Source organism: Chlorocebus sabaeus, chromosome 3, assembly GCF_047675955.1.
Source record: "Chlorocebus sabaeus isolate Y175 chromosome 3, mChlSab1.0.hap1, whole genome shotgun sequence".
Classification (NCBI taxonomy): Eukaryota; Metazoa; Chordata; class Mammalia; order Primates; family Cercopithecidae; genus Chlorocebus; species Chlorocebus sabaeus.
Genome location: NC_132906.1, coordinates 22,449,193 through 22,466,866, shown reverse-complemented (window position 1 = coordinate 22,466,866; position 17,674 = coordinate 22,449,193). Strand labels below are relative to the sequence as shown.

General features: G+C 40.6%; 1 protein-coding gene and 1 long non-coding RNA gene across 3 annotated transcripts in view; one reads left to right on the top strand and one right to left on the bottom strand.

Annotated features, from left to right (window-relative positions):
- LOC140710911 (uncharacterized) overlaps positions 1-12,190 on the top strand; it is a 39,725-nt gene extending 27,535 nt beyond the window's left edge. The window contains exons 3-4 of the long non-coding RNA XR_012092089.1: positions 11,066-11,191; positions 11,824-12,190. This is a non-coding gene — a long non-coding RNA (uncharacterized lncRNA). The remainder of the gene's footprint in view (positions 1-11,065; positions 11,192-11,823) is intronic.
- LACC1 (laccase domain containing 1) overlaps positions 1-17,674 on the bottom strand; it is a 262,237-nt gene that overhangs the window by 29,154 nt on the left and 215,409 nt on the right. The gene's annotated exons all lie outside the window — the stretch shown is intronic.

Genomic DNA, 17,674 nt, shown 5'->3' with positions numbered 1-17,674 from the left:
ACCTCCAGTCAGTGGCCTCAAGGGTTGGAGAAAATTAAAAACAGCTTTCACACCAAGAAGCCCACAATCTCTAGAATGGAATATTAGTTAAGGGTTAATGAATCCTGCACCCTGGGTTTCTGAACAAAGGACAAGAGGCAATTGCCTTGAGTTGTAAGAGAGAGAATTATAATGGGATGTTGAAACTTGCTATGTAACTGTCAAGGTTGGTTAATCTCAGAGATGCATTACTTATTCCAGTTGTGGACAATCTTAATGCCATCTAAGAAAACAGATTATCTAAGTAGCTGGCTTCAGAATTTCTCCTACCTTGATGAGCCAGCCTGGGGGCCTAAGGAAAGTTATGGAAGGAAAAGATAGAACAAAGACAGGGTTGACTTGCTCTGCATAAAAAAAAAGAAAGTATGCTATTTTTTACTAGTGAGAATCTGGGTAGAAGGGTGGGGAGATTGTTGAACCACGTGGTACAGGCCCCAGTTGATGGGAAAAAAAATTACATAACATCAATTTTAAATTGTTTTAATTTGTTGGAATTGGTATCATATAAACCCCTTTATTTATCCAAGTCTTCAGCAAAGGATCTAAAGTACATATAAATTACAAAACAGAACAGATAAAGACGTGTGTGTGTGTGTGTGTGTGTGTGTGTATAAATCAACAGAAGGGATTGGATTTTTGACATCCAGATCCACATGTTAGAGAAAGCCCACAGTGGACAATGTGGTGATGCACATATTTATACATAGATTTAATATTTCTGTGGAAAGAACTGGAACTTGACTGGCAGTATGGAAAAGTACACCTTCCCTCTCCATCTAGAATCCAGCAGGAGAAAGGGGTGCAAGCGTCCCTCAGATGGGAATATGAGGCAATTCATTTGAAACTCAAAGGACAGATTTTGGTTTTCCCTGAGACTTTGGTTAAATTAAGAGGACATTGAGCAGAGAAGGGGAAGGTGCCTGGGCAGCCATTTATCTGATTTGGTTTGAATCTAGTATTATTCTTGGGAAGAGAGGCTATACCAATAGAATTATTAAACTTCTGTCCAGCACTTTGACTATATTAAAAGAGAAGTTGGCTTTCTTTCACAAAAATTTATGAATCACAGACAAATGGAATCACCCAAAAACGTTGATGTTAGGAACCTACATTTGGCAAGGGTTATAGAGCTATGAATTCAGCTTCTGGAACCAACTGCATGAACTTGACCCCTCTTACTTGTGTGTGGGGTCAAGTTCCTTAACCTCTCTATGTCCCAGTTTCTTCTTCTGTAAAATGGGAATAATCATAATTTCTAGCTCACAACATCCTTGAGAAGATTGAGTGAGTGTGCAGAAAGCATTTAGAATAGTTCTAGCACATTCAGAATCTGAATTATTACTCTCTTACCTTCCTACAAGAATCTGGGAAGGGGCCTATGTGCTAAGAAATGTAAACACATTATCTCAATCCCCCCAACAATTACTTTTCCTAACAGTGGGGGCATTATTAATCCTATTTTTTTTTTAACGAAGACCTGAGACCAAGGAAGATAAGAAACTTACCTAAGGTCACACAACTGGCTAGAAGCAGATGCCTTTGTAGGTCACTGGTTATGTAATTTACTCAATAAAATTAGACTTACTGATTAAAGCCCACACAGGGAATACTGCAATATCTTTTACAGTATTTAAATAGAAAAGGAAAACCGAACAGGAAATGGCCATGCTAAGTGCATTAGCTCAGCGACATACCATTTTAAATGGGAAAGTGTGAAATGAAATGAAACGGTCACAGTTAATCTCTGAGCAGAAAGTCCACAGAGGGAGGAGTGTAATCGAGCTGGCACATCGAGGAAGCCTGCATGTCTCTCAACTTGTGGTCTGTTACTGCCTGAATGTTTCAAAACAATATTAAGGGTGGTTGTAGCCAACATCTCAAATATTAAATATATTTATATTAGTTGAGAGACACAACTTTTCTCCTTAAAGCTATGTTTAAAGCAAAAGTTCCTTTTTTTTCTCTTAAGCAGTTTGAGCAAGTCTGGTTTACTGGAAGTCAGCTTTGATGTCCCCCTTGTGGTTTGCAGACTGCTGTTGGTAACAGTCCTAGGGGTGGGTGGGGATGTGGGAGAGAATGTTCTTCATTGAGTATCTCCTGTTGTCACCACCGTGCTAGACATTTGGCATCTGTCCTCTTTCCCCATCCCTACAGCCAGCTTCTGCTGACGTGGTTTAGCACACAGCCCTGTTCCAGGTGCATAGGATGTCTTGCTGCTGAGCAAGTGTAGAAAACAGTACATGATTAGCACTGAAGGCACAGTTAGAACATGATCAGGCCCAAATCTTTTCCTCTCTTGATTTTCTCTGGAAGAGTAGGGAGCCAGACTACTTAGCCTAGAGCTTCCCAGCTCGTGTTCCCCACAGGGATGAGTTACAGATGTATGGAGAGAAAAATGTCTCTTGCCCCTCAGGGTGGCTGGGCCAGGCTTGGAACCACCCAATCCCCAAGGACCAATGACCTCCGTCTATTACTCTAGTGTGCCTTACAGATACACCATGTGGGTCCTGTGAGTGCACACACTGCAAGGGGAAATGGCATCTTTTGGATTTGACATCCTCTCTGTGGGCACAGCAGGAAAAGCCAGAACCTGGAGTCAGGAGCTGTATCCCAAACCCATCCCTTACACCTGTGTGTCTTTGAGGAAATCATCCAAACTTTCACGGCTTCTGCTTCCTTGAGGCTTTTTCGTCGTCCTCTCCTTTTTTGGTTGGTTTGGTTTGGTTTTACACTGGCTTATTTAGGGTTAGGCAAAAGCTGTGATTTGAGGTTTCCAGGTCCTTTCTGACTTTGGCCAGAGCAGCTCCCTTTGATTTCTTTTACATACTGGGGTAGCTGACGGGCCTCCCCTGGAGAAGGGATTCCACAGCTGTACTGCTGCTGGGCTAGCGACATCCATGCCCCCTTTCTATGCTCACCTCCTCTGAGTCTATGAAAAACTATTTCCTATCACTCTGTTAAAAGTAAGTACATCAATGCACTTTAGGCCAAAACTTTTTCGTTCTTAAAACAGATTGTTTTTCTAATCTGGTAACTTGATCATTTGGTTTTCTGAGAAAGTAGAGCCTCTAGGTGAGGTAAAGGCTTTAACGATGTGAGTGTAAAGTCACCCAGTGGACAATCAATACCTTCACTCCTCCTGGAAGATGGTGAATGTCTTTTGGGAGCATAGAATGCCATCAATTTTATCTTCAGGTGGCTTGTTTCTCCCCCTTCCTGTTAAATATTATGTGATTGTGAGCTGATTTTAGAAAAATACAATTTGCAGGATTTGTGCTGTTCATTTCTTAACAAATAATTGCTAATGGTGACCATTCACTGCTTGCCTAGCAGTCTAGGTTTGACTTGTTGTGGATCAGGTGATCTCTACTGACTCTTGCTAACACTCCCTTTCACTCTGCATAGTGGGAACCTTCTCTCTGCTCCTCCTCCAGCTGCGTTAGTAGAGATTCGCAAATGATTCCTCTTATTCAAAACAGAGAACTAGGTTAAAACAACCTCCCAGAATCTCTGTTTCTGAACCTTAAGTTGGTTAGTAGTAAATAAAGGAGGTTGGGCCCTGAATGAATTACAGAATTCAGAATCAAACCCTCTAGCTCAGCCCTGATTCGATCTTGGATATTAATTTGTAGAAGATTCTGAATTCATGCTTTATCCTCTGCTTTTGTGTAACTGTGGCTTATAACGATTTGATATTCTACATTAAGATTTTTGTCATTGGCATGCATCTTGACCGCTGCAGAATGCTGCTTGCTGGGTCAGAGATCAGTCTTTGGGCAAGATTTAACTTGATGAATGAAGATAACTTTTAGGTACAAGGCTTCTCCTTCATCATTCACAAGCAGGATTTATTCACTCGTTTCCACACACTGGCTTCTGTCACCATCCAGAGAACTGGAAAGAAGGGTCTTGTTTATATAAGGTGGTTGTAAAATGAATCCACCCCTACAGGCCTTCTCCTTTGCCACAGGAAGGACTCCCAGACACGCTCTGCACCCTGTAAACACACCCTTTCATCCACACTTGGCACGCCTTCTCCATTTAAAGCCTGTGAGCTCCCTTACTCTATTCTGACCTGGTAAGGCTTCTTTCTTCATTTAAAAACTTGATGTGGTTTCTGGAGTCATCTCTCTCTTAATCTCCAACCAGAACATGGTAAGGTCCCATTTAAACACAATCTCTTCCAAAACCTTCACTGACCTCTGTGTAGAAATACACTCTCCTTCCTGTTAGTGCCTATGCTATTTATCCATAACCTCTCTCCTTGCATGTATCACTTTTTACCCTGGAATACAGTAATTTTTTTAGTGTATGTAGCACTCCTATTATTACTATAAACTGCTGAAGGGCAGGAGCTCTGCATCTCCATCAGGACTGGGACTAGTGTGAGGCCACTGAGGTGTTTACCTCAGATACAGAATTTAAAAGGGCCCCCCCAACAAAAGTCAAAATAAATAATACTTTAATGTGACACTCTAAAAAATGAGTGCAAAATCTGTGATGAACAATATATCAACATTATGAATAAAGACAGGATCAGTATTTTTCCTTCTACTTTCCCTTTTCCTTTCAATTTTCTCCTTTTGCCTCAGGCACTAGTATGGCCTGGCATAGCACCGTTACTGATTCTGTCTTTATTATACTTTTTTTGCATTATTTTTGATTTCTTAAAATATTGCATTAAGGTGTTATTTATCTTGATTCCTGTTTGTGTGTGTGTGTGTCCCCTTAAATGATGCCCCTGGGATGAGTGTCCCACTTGCCTTACCCTGGGCCTGGCTCTGATCACTATGGCTACTAGCACAGATCTTTGCCTGTCAATATGCACTCAGTCAGTATTTGATGAATGAATGAATACAAGCAGAGATAATTTCAGGTGCTTTTTTCTTTTCTTTTTTTCTAAAAGCAAAAGAACATCTAACCCACAACCCGGCATCTACCAGAACAGAGACAGGCAACAGCGAGAAAAGTTACAGTGGTCTCAGGTAGCTGTCTGGGGTCCCAGTCAGCACTGCTTCTGCCAATTAAAATCATTTGTCCTGGGCTTCTTTCACTGTCCCAGAGCACCCTCTCCAGTCTTGCTTGATTTCATAAGCAAACAGTTCTCAAGGAGTTAAATAGCCATGGAGCTATAGAATTATCTTTCGCCTTCTTCTAATGAGTTGTAAGTCACAAACAACAAAAATAGCCTCTTGAGAAGCCCGGATATTGAAAGCAGTGTCTACTGATGCGTTTCTGCAGAGAGAGGAAGAAGGCAAATGGCTGGAAGACCAAGAGGGGTGAGATCTACCTCTGCCAGTTCCAGTACCCAACATAACAGAAAGTAAATTTTCATCTCTATGCAACAGCACAGACACGTAGGAGGGATTCCTAACTCTCACAGGAAAAAGAAACAGGTCATGAAGGTGTTGAGTCTGAGACTCACACATACCCTGAAGATTGTAGTTGATTTCTCAGTGTATTCATCACCATTTATCTTTAAAAGACAAGCACGACCATTTGTGAAATCTTCTCACAAAATCATCTCTAGAAAGTTGAGCCTGTAATAACAAAATTATTTCTATGCCTTGGTAGAGGGCCCACGAAAATAATATTTTTGATTTAGTTACAGGAATTCTCTTCAGCAAACAATACTGCTAAAGTGTTTTCTCTGGGTTCTGTCCACCTAATAGTTACTGTTTCTAAGTGGGGAAAATGGATTTTGTTCTGTTACAGTTACTATGATTTATACTTTTTTTTTCCTGTTATCAAATGATTGTTAACCTTTATCTATCTTCACTCTTTTTAACCTCAAATAGTCCAACTGTTCAAAAGTTATCTAAATTACTTTAAAAAAGAATCTAAATAATCTACTCCCAAATCCTAATCTAGAAGAAAGAAAATTATTCTTAAGAGACTACTTCCTTGTGTCTCTGACAGTCTTCAAATCACTTACTTTCCATTTAGTTTCTTTGCGGTTTCATTGTGAAGTGACGGAAACTTCATTTCTATTATATTCTGGAAATTTGGGGATCTGAGATCTAGCAATGTACTCATTTTAAGAAATTACCTTACAGGAAAAATGTTGAGACATTCCCTGGAGTGTTCCTAAACCAGCCTTGCTAAGGTGTGGGATTTGGACTCCACATTAGTGAGGGCCTGCTGTGTGCTCACCACCATGCCTGGCAGCTTCTGCTGTCATCTCATTTCACCCTTTGAAAAGTCTAGAAGGAGAGCAGGTATTGTCAGGCCCATTGTGAAGAAATAAAACGCAAGACTCAAAGAAACTGTAATGTGCCTAGGATCATAAGACCAGTAAGCAGGGGTGAGGCCAAGACTTGGCCTGGATCTCTTACCTCCACTCCTTATTGCTTGTCACATTGGGTACAATGTCTGGGTATTTTCCCAGCCTGCCATTGATCTTGGAAGGAAAATTCTGCACTGCTGCTGCTCCAAGAGATACAGAGGATGCATTGATCCAACCCAATGTGTTATGTGGTTGATTTCTAAAGTGAAGTGAAATCAGTTCCAAAAAGATTTGAAAGATTCTTTCAAACCATTTGAAGAGATAAGCACTGTCTATCCAGTGTTAAGACACTATGTGTACCTTCCCTGGAATTCCATATTTATTAGAGACACTATTGCTGTCTCAGAAAAGTCTCCCTAATTTCCAAAGTGGCTCACCAAGAGTAGGTTCCAGATCATCTTGAAAAAAATGGTAAGGTGATTGGGTATAAGAAAGAGGACAATTTTATATCATGAAAAGGAAAATGCACCAACGTTTATATGTCTGAATCCAACGGTATGTTGTGCACAGTTGTGTGTGTGTTGGGGTTGGAAGAATATGTGTCATGGAAATTGAATGATGCTGGAAATACATCCTAATTACTCAAGACCATATGTTTTTCATAAACAAACAAACAAGTAGTCATCGATTCAACTATAATGGATAAAATCACTCAAATTAAAAACAATACAAGGAAGTCAAGTAGAACAGCACAGTACAGTAGTTAAGCATGAAGTAGTTAAGCTCGAAGCCAGTTGCCTGAGTTTATAACCCAATCTGCTAATTACTAGTTGTGTGACATTTGATAGGTCAGTCACTTAAAAACAAAATAAAACAAAACAAACAAACACTGTGTGTTCAGTATTCCCCTCTATAAAATTGACACAATAATAAGAAGTATGCATAAGGATGTTGCGAAGGTTAGATGAGAAAGTGCAAATGAAATGTCTGATATTTCATAGAAGTATGTTATAAAAAAGAAAAATATATGTACCATTTTTGAGCTCCTTCTAATAGAATAATATATTTCTCAGGTTCAAGAAGTTGGGAAAGAGTTAATCACAACAGAATTGTCACCGGGCTTAGAAACAGAGCAAGTGATTTTACTACTAGAAGCCAGTATGAACCCAATAACACAGTATGGGGAAGAGAACATCTAAACAATGTATAGTAATAATTGGGATATCGTTGAGAGCCGAACCCTCAGAGCTTCTACATGCATTTAACAATTAGTAGGTCAATGCCCTTGCTCAGTGGATCTCCACTAATCATATGGGAGGCACCAGCCAAATGAAGAAAAACCAGCAGATGCCCTTGTAGGAAATGAAATTAAAGTGGAAAGGCCTAAAATAATGTTTCCATTGTGCCCTTCACTTACATTGGGGAGTTAGGGCCAGACTGGGAGGCTGGCAGGGAAACAGCTTGGCACTGCAGGCCACCTGGGATCCATTTGCCAACAGGACTTGTGGCTAACATCCATTGGTAGCAAATTTCCCAGAGTCACAGTGCTCTTTCAGATCAGCATGATTCCGGATCACAAGACGGATGGGAAGCCACAGAGCCCTGGGGCCTTTCCATGAAGTTCAAGATTACACCGTCCGTAATGAAACAACTTTGTATCTCCTCATGGCCACAATTACTTAGTCACTGATTATACAATAAACTCTTCAGAAATAATTCACGAAGATGAGAAATCAAACCCCACCCTTTTATGTTCTGAGGCATGCACCAGCTCCACCTCTTGAGAGAGCGAGGTAAAGCCTATTGCATATCTTCAGCCCATGGTATTTTCTGGCAAATGTGGAAGACCCTCAGTGTTGGAAGGTGGTCTGCAGTTCCACAGGGAGACAGTACAGTGGGTGTCTGCCCGGAAACAGCAGTGCCTGGCTTCAGATACAATTTCAACTGATCAGCTCTACAGCACTGGGCAAATTACTTAATTTCCTATGCATCTCAGTTTCCCTATTCACTAAATGGCAGTAATAATGGCACCTACTTCATAAGGTTGTTGGTCCTGGCACACTGTAGTGCTAAATAACCATCAACTACAATGCCCATTTTCCTGAGTCGTTCACCTTTTCAATAGCCTAGCAAAAAGTTCTTTGAAAAAATGACAATTACCAAAAAAAAGGCATATTTCATGTAGATAAAATAACTCACATTGTCTCTTACACATGACAGGGACCTTGCCCATGACTGTGGCCCTCACATAATCTGAGTAACCATTTGGGTTTTCATTGCTACATGGTGCTGCTTCTGCAAACGGTATTGTCCTTTGTGAACCCACTGCTTTTACCTTATCATTGGCAAATACTTTCGGGGTTTACGTGAAATGTATTCACTGGCATGGGGAGTATGGATGGGGTCCCTCCTTCATGGAACTTAGATTCTGGTTAGGCAAGGGGTAATAATAAAACCTAAGAAGGGTTAGGATCCCAACTCAGAGTTCAAGGGGCTCATGTGTGAGGAACTCTAAGGGGAGAGAGAAAGAAGTAAAGTTTAAGCTCAGAACTGAAGGGGGTTGAGAGTTATGCTTGAGAAAGAGCCCCAGGTGGGTGGACGAATGTGGTTCCAAGACCTAAAAGGAAAGGAAGTTTGGAGTTGAGAGCAGCCAAGGCCTTCCACCCACCTGCAGCAATGTAAGGCGGCAAGAGGATGATGGTCAGGCTGACCTAGGCTTGGAGGCCATGTCAAAGGGTCAGACTTGATCCTGAAAGTATCAGGGAATCACGGAAGGGTTTCACGCTGGGAGTGAAATGGTCCAACCTGAGGTGAGGCTAGATCATTCTGGCTGCTCTGTGAGGCAGGAGAGAATGTGGGGATCCTGGTGGGAGGCTGTAGCTGTCGAGTCGGCACAAGTGCACCATCCTTTAATGATTCTGGCGCAGACTTGGGTGGTTTGGAGGGAAAGGGGCAGACAGATTTGAGAATCATTTAAACATTTGACTTAAAACTAAAGCTAGCCCTCCCTGCCCCACAAATCAGGATACGTAGCAACATTAACCTATAGTCAGCCCTTCTGCTACCAACACCCAGGGCATTTTTAGTTTGGAAAAAGAGGGGACCTGGTATCTAAATTGCAGCTTGGGGGTTTTCTACTGAGGTTGATGATCTGCACTGCTCTGCCTGACCCATTGCTGCCTCAGACACTGCAGGCTGCTTGGCCTCTTCTCACCCTAATTACGCTTATCATGCAAAGCCCTAATACAGCCAGGAAGGGCTCAACACCAGTCCCTCTAGCCAAACAATCAGCAAACTAAGATAACTTTAGAGTGTCAAGCCCAACTTTATGACTCCTTCATAGGCACCAAGGGCATTGTCTCAGTAGCCTCAGCCACCAGACAGGATGGCCCAGGGCTGCTTGTTCCTTGACCTGCTGGGGCCAACTGTGACTCATCTGTTTACTGCAGAGCAAAGGTAACTTGGGATGCACAAGTTGACAGCTGTCTCCCAGGAGACAATCAGTACTAGAAATAAAGGCACTGGACTTTAACTGGAAATGTTTCTACTGGCACAGACCCAGGCTGGATGAGGCAAGGACGTGAGAGATGGCATGCACGTATTTTAAAGAACTGGGGTCCTCACAGCTGACTGGCTACTTCAAGCCACTCTTGTTATTATCTCACTGAGCAGCTTGGAGGCTAGGGATGTCACATATATGTGCTCTGTTATTTACAGTTTGGATATTTTAGCCCCATAACCATACTTCCTTTCTTGGCAGAAGGAAGATTAGGAGCAGCAATAATATTATAGTAATATTGGTATCATTTATTAATGGGATAGTCTATTCCAAAAGCAGTATGCCACTCAGGTTATACACATTGCCTGTAATCCAGTAGTCACCACCTGGGGTTCACTTAGGAATCACCCAGGAGTCTTCAAAATACCGGGGCCTGGGTCTACTCTCCAAAGATTGATTGGGTAGGGCCAGGGCATTGGCACATTAAGGCTCCCCAGGGAATTCGAATGTGTAGCTAAGATTGAGAGCCACAGCTTTCATCATCACAACAACCTGCAAGGTAGGAATTTTTAGCTTCATTGGATGGATAAAGAAAATAGGGCCCAGGGTCAACAGACAACTTGTGCAAGTACAAGATCAGGGACTTCAACCTTGAGTCTGTCTGGCCACCAACCCCTGATGCCAATTTGCTTCACATGTGTTTCATGAATCCTTAGGTAAAGATTGAACAGACAGAGCACACAGACAAGGAAAAGGGAGCCCAGGGCAGCAGCATCCCACAGGAGCTTTGTGTATAGGAGGCTCCACCGCCACCCTGAGCCAGCTGTACAGCATGGGGGTCACCTGCAGGTGAGGGTTCCAAAAGGAGAGTAGTCCAAGTGAGCAAATAACCAGTCTTCATGGTTGCAGCAGCACCTGGCTTCCGTCCAACCCTCAGAAGCTGGCGCAGAGGGAGACATTTGGTGGAAAGTTGAACAGGGCATGGCCTGACTGGGGCAGGTAACCCTATGCACACTCAGTTACCTGCAGAGAGATGAACTTCCTTCCCCAGTGTCTGCCTTGTCATCCTGCACTGTGTCAGCTCAGGGCTTGCACCAGGTTCTCTGGGCTGCCTCTAAATCGTACTTCAGGATATTGCAGTCAACTCAAGAAGGTCATGTTGATTGATATATACTGTCGAATGGGAAGGAAGAATCCTCTGATTCTTGTTTCCCCAACCTAAAGCACCTTTAGCCATAACTGTCTGAAGTAAATATAATCAGGTGGGATTCTGAAACTGCACCTTCCTTCTCCTCTGCTAGGAACCCACCAGGGCAGAGCCTCAGCTCTCAGCCTCCTAGAATGAAGCATGAACCCAAAGCAAAGATGTGAACTGCTTTCACACCTCCGACTTCACAGACAAAGGTGACTATCCTAAGGTATTTCTGGTATCGTTGCTACCAATGACTGAGAGAGCATCAAAGTCTGAGGGGTGACAGAGGAGAGGGGAAGTTTCTGGAGTCAGGTAGGAGGTATGTGGCCCTCTCTGTACTCCAGATCTAAACCCTACTCTAGTACTCCCCACAAAGGCTTGGATTGGCCACTTTTGTTCATTTATTCACTCAACATTTATGAAGTTTATAGCACTAGGGATTCTTAGCAGAGTAAAACCGGCTCTGACCTTAAGTAGCTCATAGTTTAGCAGGAGAGAAGTCACCTAAAGGGCAAGTGTGATGTCAGAGGAAAGCACGGGTGTGGTGGGAACACAGGAGGTAGTAGGGTGAGTGTCCTAGAGGGGCAACTCCTGACTTGGGGCTTACTAATGCCTAGCAGGAGTCAGCCAAGTGGAGAATGGGGGAAACTGTTTTCTAAGTGGAGGGGGCACCTTCAGCAAAAGAGCAAAGATTCTCCTTTGTCTCAATAAAGGGTGTTCCTTGTTGAAAGGTCACCCTGGCTTAGCTCCAGAAACTCTTCCTTCTTTGGACTTCAGGGACTTGGACTTCTTTCTCTGCATTCAGGCCAAAGGGCTGAGTCTGAGTGAGACTAAATTCCTAACTCAGACTTTCTTTTTCTTCAACAGAAACATGCAGTTCCGAAGTCTTGCCAGCCACACCAAAGAGCTTTTCGCAAGAAGGCACAGGCCAGGTAGAGGCAGCTGTGCAGTGGGAGGACTGTGATGTTTTGGACTAGAAAATAAGACTCAAATGAGGCCAACAAAACACGGGCACTGCATAAAGGTGTCTTCTCCCCACTTTATAAGCCTTATGTGTAATAATATTCAATGCCATAACAAGGCAAGCAAATAGGTCCTTGGAGGGAGGGATAGCTGGATTTTAATCCTGGCTCTACACTGAGGTCTTGGACTACTTACTGCAGGTCTCTGAGCTTCATAGTTTTATATATAAAATAGGATGAAGGCCACCCCCAAATCCACTTTGATGGTGAGAATTAGGTGACATGACAACAGAAGGGCATTTAGAGCTTGGCACAGAAGGGGTCTCAACAAATGGTAGCTGTGTTTCATCGTTCATTTGAGAACTGATGTTTGGATCCTTTTCTACATCTTGAAACATCCCAGAATATTCCTCCTTAAGCCTTTCAGTTGGATACTCATTGATACTTCTCTATTCAATTTATACTGCGAGCAGGGGAGCGAGGCTTGAGCTTAGTTCCATAAGCAAGGGTGAAGGGTGTAGGTCTCCCAGCTTCATTTCTGTCTCCTCCTCACCTGGAGAGCCATGGCCAATTCTCTTCCCAGGTCACTTGACTTCTGCATGACCATGATTTTCACCTTCTGCATTTTGGAACAATATACTCATGAATGCTAAGAAGCTTTTGTTTCTTTCTGCCTGTGCTGATCCTGTCTACTATATAAGAAAAATCACAATGGTTGTCATAGTTATGCTCTTTGCTTCCTGAGTTGAATAGCACCGGTTTTGATGTTATATTATATTGTATTCTGGATCTCTCTTTGATGGTGGGTTAGGGAGAAGGTTTGCCAATTCTTTGTGTTACAATTCTTTTTAAATAAATCCTCAGAATTAAGGCCATTTTATTACTTTCTTTTACTTTTAAATATAAATATATATTTAAAAAATATATATTTTATATTAAATATATATTTTATAAATATATTTAATATATAATATATATTTTAAAAATATATTTATATATAATACATATTTAAAATTTATATATATTTAAAAATATATATTTATATATTTTAAAAAGCATATATAATGCTCACCAACTTTTAAAAAAACATATTTAAACACCTGGAGTCTGCCATATAGTGATATTGGGAAAGAATCCAGAAGAAATGGAGGCCACGGGAATATCTTAGAAGGCAGGGCTTGAACACAAATTCCTTCTGCTTCATTTGCATTATAACCATTTAAGGTGAAGCCTTCTCAGCTCCTACCAGGACTGTTGTAAGAACCTTGCACTTGCTCTCTGGCCTCTTTCCCGTGCAGTGTGTGCTGCTCAAGTATCTCAGTGGTCATGTGATATGCCAGCTCAAAGTTCCCCAGTAGTTCCCTACAAAACCCATTGTCCTCAACCAGACATTCAAAATCCTTTACTATCAGCTTCCTTCTGACTTTGCAGGCACTTGACCCCGTCAAGTGGGTTTGCTCATTGTCTCGGTGTGCTGTGAGATGCTTAAATACCTTTATTTTGTGCCTTAGAGTTATGGATCTTTCTGTCTTCCCCCTTCAGAAACCATTTTCCTCTTACTTGTCTGTCCAAATCTCACCCATGTCCTTTTGTACTGTGACTGGAAGCTCAGTCTCCACGTAGATAGAGACTGCACAGGGCTACCTGTCTTGATGAGTAGCCATGTTATGCTCCATTTCCCTTTGAGATGGATGGAGATTAATAAGATATTCCTGGGCCACATGGTGCCCTGTTCCCCACTTTTTCTTTGATTTTCACTGGCAGCTCTACTATCTTTCCCCTGCTCTGCTCCGGCAACTTCTTAGTCCCCTTTCTTTACAAATCCAGAAAGGACTTGATAGCACAGAGGTATTGTTTCTTCATTTTAATCTATGTCTAAGCACATTTGCATATAGTTTTACAGTTTTGTCTCCCACATTGTGTACCTGTCCTCCAGGAAAACTTCTTTGAGCAGGCAAGGAGAAGGGGAGTACTGACGTTTCCTGCCTGTCTGCTCTGTGCCTCTCCTGGACACATTTGGGTGCATGTAAATTGATCTACAAGCCTGTCAGGAGGTGTTTTGATCCACATTTTCAGAAGAGAGAACTGAAGCTCAGAGAGGGTTAATGACTTTCTCTGGGAGCGTGTGATACCAGATATGATGCCAAAGATGAAAAAAAAAAATTGTCGTGGGATGGAGCTTGTTAGAACAGGCTTCACAGCTGTGGTGGGACCTGAGCCAGGCCTTGGTCTGTTGGGCAGGAGGAGAGAGCACCGTGAGTGTGAGCAGCATCACAAAGATTTGAGACTCAATGTGACAATGTGATCCTTTACGGCTTCCAGAGATTGTACCTGATTTCCTTTAAGAATGCATATTAAAGTTAATTGCTTGATTTTGAGCATGCAAACACTGAAATGCGCTAGAACGGTCAAAGTTCAGGGGTAAGTGAACTTTACTGCAGCGTGTTAAGAACAGAATGAATGCTGACAAAGAAGCAGAGACTTTTAAATTTTAACTGCAGGTCAAAAGAGGACTCTTAACACAAGGTAGCTGAAACTGGGCAAACACACGATCCCAGATGGTTTTATACAGCATAAAAATGAATGAGCCAATGTGGGTTCATCGATGGTAACAAATGCACCACTCTGTATGTGTGTGAGGGGGTATGTGGGAACTCTCTGTACTTTCTGCTCATTTTTCCTGTGAACCTAAAACTGCTCTAAAAAATACAGTGTATTTTAAAAGAAAATTAAATTAAATGTTTAAACATTTTAAATGAATGAGTCTAGTTACCAAAGCTACCAATTGTGGCCTGAGGGGAGGGGAGGACGCACCCTCCTCTTGGTGTTTTGGAGCATAGACTCCTTGCTCAGCTATGTGAGCTTCATCGTCTTTTATTTTTCCAGCTCACTGGGTAATGAAATGCTTATGAGCACTGAAGGCCTAAAAAAACAAGGCATGAAATATTAACAAAAGGAGGAAGGAGAAAATGAAGAGAAGGAACTGGAACACACTTTATAACCTGTATATTTAAAAATAAAAAGCTGGCTGCATGTAACAGGTTGCAGAAGCATAATGATGAGGTGTGCAGGAAGAGGAGTTTTACAGAACATTTTACATCTAGTGATCATGTGAAGTTACTTATCTCTCTAATTTTCTGTTATCTCTTCACTAAAACAGAGCTAACAATACTTGCTTCATATGGTTATGGAAAGGATTAAATGAGATAAAGTATATAAAATGTTTAGACCAAGAGCCTATATTCATTTTTTAAAAATATTTATCGAGTGCCTATTCTTGGCTAGATATCAAGGATTCAGTGATGAGCAAAACACATGATTCCTGATGACCCACTGAGTTTTCAGTCTAAGGGGGAAACAGATGTCAAAAAAAAAGAAACATAAAAATAATTATAAACTGTAGAGAGTGCAATAAAGAAAAAACTCAGAGTGATGTGAGAAAATAACAGGACCTCTGAGTAAATGATCAATAAATAGTAGTTAAAGAGACTTTTTTTTGTAACTATGACAGACTAGCTTCTATTAGACAAATGCTTCACAAAGAACAACTGGGAAAAAAATGGATGATATATTTTAAAAACTACTTGAAGGAGTATGAGAGCTGTCAAGGCAGCAAGGGCATCAGTAGACAACATTCTAGACAGAAGATAAATACAAAGAAGTTAAGATCAAAATGCAGTTCTACTCAGTCCTTGAGGCATTAGCCTGCTCATAAGTGACTGAAGATAGTTTTCAGCAATCTCATGAACAAAATTGGAGGTCATGGCTCAATGAGGATGGGCACTGAGAAACACCCTAGGCTTTCAGCTGGGATACCTCAAGGACAGCACTCTAAGCATAAAGGCAAACTAGGTATAGACCAGCTCTCACAGAAAGTAAAATCAGCTTAAGCCCAGTTGGACTAAGGTGACTTGGTTCACTTAACTGCCTGGCATTAACCCCCAGGAAGAAAAATAACATCATCCAGAACTTCAAATAATCTCTATAATTTTTCAAAGAATAAAGCCCAACATTCTTTTTAAAAATATTCTAGAATATGAGGAGATAAGCCAAGTGACCAAAAATCATTCAGAGACAATAGAAAGAGATCCACAGGGGATCTGGATACTATATCGATCCTGGAGTTATCAGACACAGACTTTAAATACTTTATTAAACATATGAATGAAAGTTGTTGATGAGATGGAGAATTTCAACAGAAAACTAAAATCTATAAAAAAGAGTAAGAAGGAAATTCTAGAACTAAAACACAATAAATAAAATTTAAATTCAAGAAATTAATTAGGAGCAGACTGAACATAGCTGAAGAAAGAAATAATAAACTAGAATATAGGTCAGTAGAAAATATCTAGACTGAATCACAGAGAGGAAAAAACATTCAAACAAGATAAAAAGAAAGTAAGAGATATTCAGGACATCGTAATGTCAAAAAGAGGAGAAAAGAAACAATGGGTAGAAGCAATATTTGAAGCCACAGTTATAGGAAACACTATGAATCCAATGATAGTCAAATGCAAATAAACTTCAGCAAGGTGCATGGTAATAAAATTGTTGAAAACCAAAGACAAAGATAAAATGCGAATAGCTAGAGGAAAAAGGACACATTGTCTTTAAAAACAATAAGGCGGACAGCTGAATTCTCAACCAAAATTATGGATGCAAAAGACAATAGTAAGTCACCCTAAAGTGTAAAATATCCCTGCCAAAGTAAGATAACAAAAAATACTGACGTTGAAATTTTACTAATTTCTAATTCATTTTTTACTTTGTATATTTTTTTGTAAAATAAAAAAACACAAAGACAGAAACCACTCAAAACAAATGTGTAGCTTAATAAATTATTTTAAGGCAGAAACTTTTTTAACAGCCATAAAGAAATGAACTTTTCCAGCCACTTGGAAACATTCCTTGTGTGCTAGCCTGATCACAATGCACCACCTTCCCTAGAAGCAACCTTTACACTTTTATTACACTTTTATTGTAATCTCTCTCTTGTATTTATAGCTTTATTACCCCCATATGCATCCCTAGACAATATAGTCTAGACTTGCCCATTAAGAAATGTTTGATATGTAAATCTCTTTTAATCCACTGCACCTCCTTCTAATCCTTTCTTCTCCTCACACTTTATCTGTTGAAAATCTAGGGATGTTCCACCTATAGAATTTCCTGAAGTCTGGATTTCATTAATCTCATAGTCACAGAATATAGCTCAAGAAGTCCTCTCTTCTCTGTGTTTCCAGTAAAATTTTGGCTGGACCCACAGCCTTGAACACTGTATTTTCTGGAAGAATTTGTCACTAATGCCTGCTATAAAGGAAATAAACACAAGGGAGTTTCTCAGGCAGAAGAAAAGTGATGCTAAATGACAGGAAAAAATTGTAGCAAAGAATGAATAGTAAAAGAAAGATAAATATGTAAGTAAATCTAAATAAATATTGACTATATAAGCCAATACTAATAATGTCCTTATAAAGGTTTTAAATTTTTAATATGTAGATTTAAAATACATGAGAATGTTAGCCTGAAAGTCAGAAAGAAGATAAAGTCAAAATGTTCAAATATACTTCAATTGTACAGAAATTGATAAAAGTATAAATTTGTATTATACATTAACCAATGCAGGATGCATGTTGAATCTCTAACATAACCTTTGAAAGAATGTCAAAAGATTATTTATAACTGCTAAGATGTGAAAAAAAATGGAGTAGTAAAACAAATTTGATAAACTCAAAAGAAAGTAAAGAAAAAAATGT